Genomic DNA, 6000 nt, shown 5'->3' with positions numbered 1-6000 from the left:
TGACGTTATCATGTGACCTACTACGCGTTATCACAAGCGCAACACGATACGTTTAATTCATCTATCTATAAATATATTTTGTTGTGGTATTGTTGAGGAAACAGCTGCCCATTTATTTTGCGAATACATTTAGGGTTGATTTAAGTTGTTCTATTTTAAACCCTACTAATGTGACCAACAGTGTTATTCTTATTACGATATTTTTTTTTATTAAGAAACCCCAAAATCATCATCTCTTGATTATGTTGTTAATTTCTTTATTTTATACCCAAAAAGTTTCTTCTTTAAGTTTTCCTCTTTTTCTCCATGAATTTACCTCGTTTCATCCCTCAGATATATAACAACAACTTTTTTATGTATTATGAAGTATAAATTTAGCCTTTTTTTGTTCTTTTTTCCTGTGTATAAATATAATTTTATGTCATATTATGATGTACACGAACCAATGATCTTTATATTTTCTGTTTTGTCATTATGATTGTTACATAAACTATAGTCTAGTTCCATGATCTTGCATGTAATACGTTTAAATTATATGAGCGACAGGTGCACTAACACTTCATAACATCAGTAACTTGACAGCACAACCTAGAACAGTTTTCCTCTGTGGTTGTAATGTCTGCAAAAAATAATAATATTAAATGCTGACCAATACTTAATTATATAACTTTTTTATATACTAAAAATATAATTTAATAAAACAAGCTAAATGTAATTTGTTTTGTTATATGAGAGTTATGCATTAATTCATTTATATTGCTAAATGCAGTGAAACAGCTCAATTGTCAGTCAATCGATGAATTAATGAATACATTAATTAAATAATTATATACTGACAACAATAAGAAACATGAATAAATGAGTAAAAGAACAAATAAAGGTAACCATCACAATAAACAAATGCATATGAAGAGTTCAGATGCAAAAACCTCTAAATGCCATTTGAAATTTTCTTCTTTAATGATGATTTTTATCAAACTTGTATATTTAAGTTCAGTAATTTCACTTAAATGGCAATGATAATTACCTATTAAATGTTATTTAAGTGAAATTACTGAACTTAAAGTCCCCGTGAACCGGAAGTTGCAAACGATTTTTCGCCAGTGCTGTGACGCATTTCCAAGTGAAACGGAATATTGAACAGAGGGCAGGGTTTTACTCTAGCGCTCCTCCTCTCCATCTCTCGCTCATAGCAAACTAACGGTTTGAGGGGAGTGGTTAAGCATTTCCCCACCCAAGCTGTGAAACCTACGTCATCAGAAAAAGAAACCGTTCCAGACCGGAAGTAACTTTTCAGATTTTGATTAAAGATTACCAAGGTAAACATTTTTTTAATATATATTTACTTGCACGGATTAATTGTTCACCACAAGACTGGTAATATGCGCTAACAAAGTAAATAGGTTCAATTTTGATTTCACGGGGACTTTAAATATACAAGTTTGATAAAAATCATCATTAAAGAAGAAAATTTCAAATGGCATTTAGAGGCTTTTGCATCTGAACTCTTCATATACAAGTCAACAACACATGAAATAAAGCTTTATTCAAACTAAAAGCATGTATTTACAACCGCCGAACACCACATCCTACTGCCAACCCATTCCGCGGCTTTATTCTGAATAATTCACCAGAGGGGACTGTGCCTTTGTGCCGAAGCTTGTTGCTGCGCTGCGCTTCACAATCTGAGGCAATAAGGGCAGGTGGAGCGATAGAGGGTCTCGTAAGGGCCGGTGGAGTGATGGAGGAACTCATAAGAAGAGGTGGACAGATGGAGGGACTCATAAGGGCAGGTGGAGTGATGGAGGAACTCATCCATGGCACCACTTCCAGGATGCAGCTCTGGGCTCCTCATCCTCAGTGCTCACACCAGTCTGCAGACTTTTCAGATCCTACAAAAATGCTCATAAACATTACACAAAAGCAGTCATTTTAACAGCACAATGTCATTTGATTTATGTATTAAAAATAGCCTTACTTTATATTTGAGTAAAATCCCTGAAACCTTTTTTCCCCCAACAAATGCTGCCATCATCTTTCCTTGCAGGTTCTGCTTCACCACAAAAGCTCTGCAGCAAATGCAGAAATCAAGACTCAGAAAGGTGTTGTTGTAATTTCTCAGTTTGAAATTGCAATCATTCAAATAAACTACTAAACATTTAATAGATTTTATTATCCATTTCTGTAGTATACTCACTCAGAGCCATTGATGACAGCATTCAGCATCATGATGAGCCTCTCTCCACCGGATAAACACACGCGTGTTCTTCTGTCCCTGTAACATACAGACAAGATGCACATTATGAGCTCAACACTACATTTACATGCTGAGGTTGATGTGTTAACTCACTTTTAATCCAACTTAAATGTTCCTCAACACATCAACACTAATAAGGGACAAATATATACAAATATATATATATAAAACTCTGGATTCTGATAGAGGGCCATGGGACTTAGGCCTGAGTGCAAAAATGGAGGCTCTAGACCCTTCCAGACCTGAGATATTGAGAAATTTACAATGGCATAAATGCTACGTGGGATCTCAATATCTCAGCTCTGGAAGGGTCTAGAGCCTCCATTTTTGCACTCAGGTCCAAGTCCCATGTCCCTCTATCAGAATCCAGAGTTTCAAGAAGATCAGAGAAACTCAAAATTTCGACCCCCCCCCCCCCCCAAAAAAAAACAACAACAAAAAAAACGACAGTGTTACCCCTGTCGTTTTTTTTTGTTTTTTTTTTTTTTTGGTGCGAAAAACTAAGTTTCTCCAATCTTCTTGAAACTCTGGATTCTGATAAAGGGCCATGGGACTTAGGCCTGAGTGCAAAAATGGAGGCTCTAGACCCTTCCAGAGCTGGGATATTGAGATATTTATAATAGCATAAATGCTACATGGGATCTCAATATCTCAGCTCTGGAAGGGTCTAGAGCCTCCATTTTTGTACTCAGGTCCAAGTCCCATGGCCCTCTATCAGAATCCAAAGTTTCAAGAAGATCGGAGAAACTCAAAATTTCGACCCCCCCCAAAAAAGTTTCTCCAATCTTCTTGAAACTCTGAATTCTGATAGAGGGTCATGGGACTTAGGCCTGAGTGCAAAAATGGAGGCTCTAGGCCCTTCCAGAGCTGGGATATTGAGATATTTATAATAACATAAATGCTATGTGGGATCTCAATATCTCAGCTCTGGAAGGGTCTAGAGCCTCCATTTTTGTACTCAGGTCCAAGTCCCATGGCCCTCTATTAGAATCCAGAGTTTCAAAAAGATCAGAGAAACTCAAAATTTCGACCCAAAAAAAAAAAAAAAAAAAAAGACAGTGTTACCCCTGTCTTTTTCTTTTTTGTGCGAAAAAATAAGTTTCTCCAATCTTCTTGAAACTCTGGATTCTGATAGAGGGCAATGGGACTTAGGCCTGAGTGCAAAAATGGAGGCTCTAGACCTTTCCAGAGCTAAGATATTGAGATATTTATAATGGCATAAATGCTACGTGGGATCTCAATATCTCAGGCCCGGGAGTGGTCCCAGGACATTTGGTAAATATAGTGGGTTATTGGACAAATAGTGGGTTTGTGGGACAGGGGCGTGGCCCTGGAGTGGGCGGGGGGTGGTCCCGTGACATTTGGCAAATATAGTGGGTTATTGGACAAATAGTGGGTTTGTGGGACAGGGTCGTGGCCCTGGAGTGGGCGGGGGGTGGTCCCGTGACATTTGGCAAATATAGTGGGTTATTGGACAAATAGTGGGTTTGTGGGACGGGGGTGTGTCAGTGGGCGGGGGGGGCCGGTCGCCCTGTGGAAGCGGTGGTCTGTTGGACAAATAGTGGGTTCGTGGGACGTTTCGAGGGTGGCTCCACCGAGGGGGCCTTTGCGGAACTGAGTCGGGGGTCCCGAAACTTCGGGCTCCTCCCGTCGGCTCACCTCGCACCTTTCTCCAAAAATTTCGGGGGGCCGGCGCACTCGTCCGCCAACCCACGCCCCTTTGTCCATGGCCCAAGGACAGAATGGACCTTTTTTCGGCCTTGGACTAGCTAGAGTTACTGGAAATCGAAATACAGTGACTTGCTGGCAACCGTCCTGCCAGTACTGGAAAAATACAAGAAAACACACACAGGAAATGACTCTAACATGAATGCATTGATTGATACCTAGGTTTATTTTGTTATGAATAAACAAATGTGCAATATAAAAGAAAAACCTTACGATTAAAGTTGTAATGTTACAATGTTCAAGTTTTTTTTCTAAAAAAAGAAATATGCACACAGAAAATGACTCTAATATGACCAGATTGATTGATTTGAATATATTTAGTTTGTTACAATGTGCAATCTGTCAAATAAAAACCTCAAAATTATAGTTGAAATGGTATACTGCTGGAATTTTTTTTGACCTTGAAAAGAAGCTTAATGTATAGACCAACAAATTTTATGTTTATTAATTTATTTCATGTTGGTACATTTTTGGGAAGTACACCTGTTTTGACCTGGTGTCCATTGGAATGGACAAAAAAAAAATCACAATGAAAGCAATTATATATATTAAAAAAATATTATTAAAATAAACAATTATATATAAATGTTTTCATTTATAGAAACCTCATGAGCTGGGAAAATGTACTTTTATATTTTTTAGAAACTTGAAACATAATTCAGGTCTGAGGGGGTTAAACTTCAACAGAGAAGGCTATCCATCTACAAGTTAACGCTTGTCAATGTAGCGAGGCCAGACCAAGGGGGTAATCCACCAGCCGTAAACTAAAGTCTCCCTGAGGGCCGCCAGTCGCTAGCAAGCCTTCACCTGCTGTTTGCATTCCATTGACTTCCATTCATTTTGGCGTCACTTTGACAGTGAATAACTTTACATTTTAGGCGTTTAAAAGGCTCCATTACCTTGTATCTTATGCTATGGCCCGTAGAAGCAGTTTTTGTAAAAATAGGCTAACGATTGCATCATAACACGTGACTCTGTCGCACAGTAGAGAAATTACCGTATAAACAGTAGGAGAAGCTCACAGGCAAACGGGGGGACGTGGAGGCATTAAGTCAAGGGAGAAGCCCATAGAGAGTTGTACATTGCTCCTACTGTGAGCTCATGGACAGCTAATACTCACGATCTCCGGCTCTGCAAGATTCGGAAGGGAATTGTTTGTGATCCACATCTACGTCATCAAGCTCAGTTTGAGCCTGCGCCATACGCTCAGCCATCAGGAAGTGAGTGCTTCTAATTGACTTTTCCATTTCTTTTACTGTCTATGGGCCAGACTCACTGTACAAATGAAATAGTACGAGAGTCTGGTTGGACCAGGCTAGTATTTGGGGGCGAACATTATGAATTATTGTTTATCCTATTGCTTCCCTTATCATGCCAGTGGAATTTGGGGATTAAGGGTAATGAACTGCACAGAAAGATTTTTTTTAGCTAGCGCCGCAGGATCATGATCTGAACTGCTATTTAACAAACAAAAGTCAAGCCAAAATACATTCATACAGACCACAGTAATTATCCACCACTCCTTCACAACATCACACTTTAGGTACATCAGTACACACCCAGTACACAGAGCAAACTATTGGTTAGTGAGTCTGTTTAGTGAAAACATTTGTTGGATAGAGCAATGACACTGCTGCTCTAAACATTTATGGAAAAGGTTTCTGCTTTGAAGAAACTATAACATAATAATACAAAATAAATAAATGAGAGACAGGTTGGCCTATTACTTTTAAGTTGTTTCAAACCTGTGTGTTTATTTCTTCTGTTGAACACAAACCCATGTGTTTCTTTCCTCTGTTGAAAATGATGAATAATACTGGCAATCAAACACTTGACTCAGCTCTATAGCATGGGAAATATCTTCAAAAATACATTATGATGATGTCGCTGAACAAAAAGTGTCGGTTAAAGTTTTTTTTTTTTTTTGACAACTAACATGGTAATACTATGATTACTCTGAAGTACCTGCAGAAATGTGTACTTTGGCAAAAAGAAGGTCACGTGGCCAATATCAC

General features: G+C 38.5%; 1 long non-coding RNA gene across 1 annotated transcript; it reads right to left on the bottom strand.

Moving 5' to 3' along the window:
- Positions 1 to 1519: 1519 nt before the first annotated feature.
- Positions 1520 to 2276, bottom strand: LOC148971515 (uncharacterized). The gene is made up of 3 exons (XR_016147188.1): positions 2198 to 2276; positions 1979 to 2069; positions 1520 to 1892 (listed from the first exon to the last, which is right to left on the bottom strand). It is a non-coding gene; the product is annotated as an uncharacterized LOC148971515 (long non-coding RNA).
- Positions 2277 to 6000: the final 3724 nt, after the last annotated feature.

The sequence above is a fragment of the Pimephales promelas genome, chromosome 17, assembly GCF_988280905.1.
Source record: "Pimephales promelas chromosome 17, fPimPro1.hap1.1, whole genome shotgun sequence".
Taxonomy (NCBI): Eukaryota; Metazoa; Chordata; class Actinopteri; order Cypriniformes; family Leuciscidae; genus Pimephales; species Pimephales promelas.
Note: the sequence above shows the minus strand (reverse complement) of the source record. Positions and strands in the feature narration are given on the sequence as shown.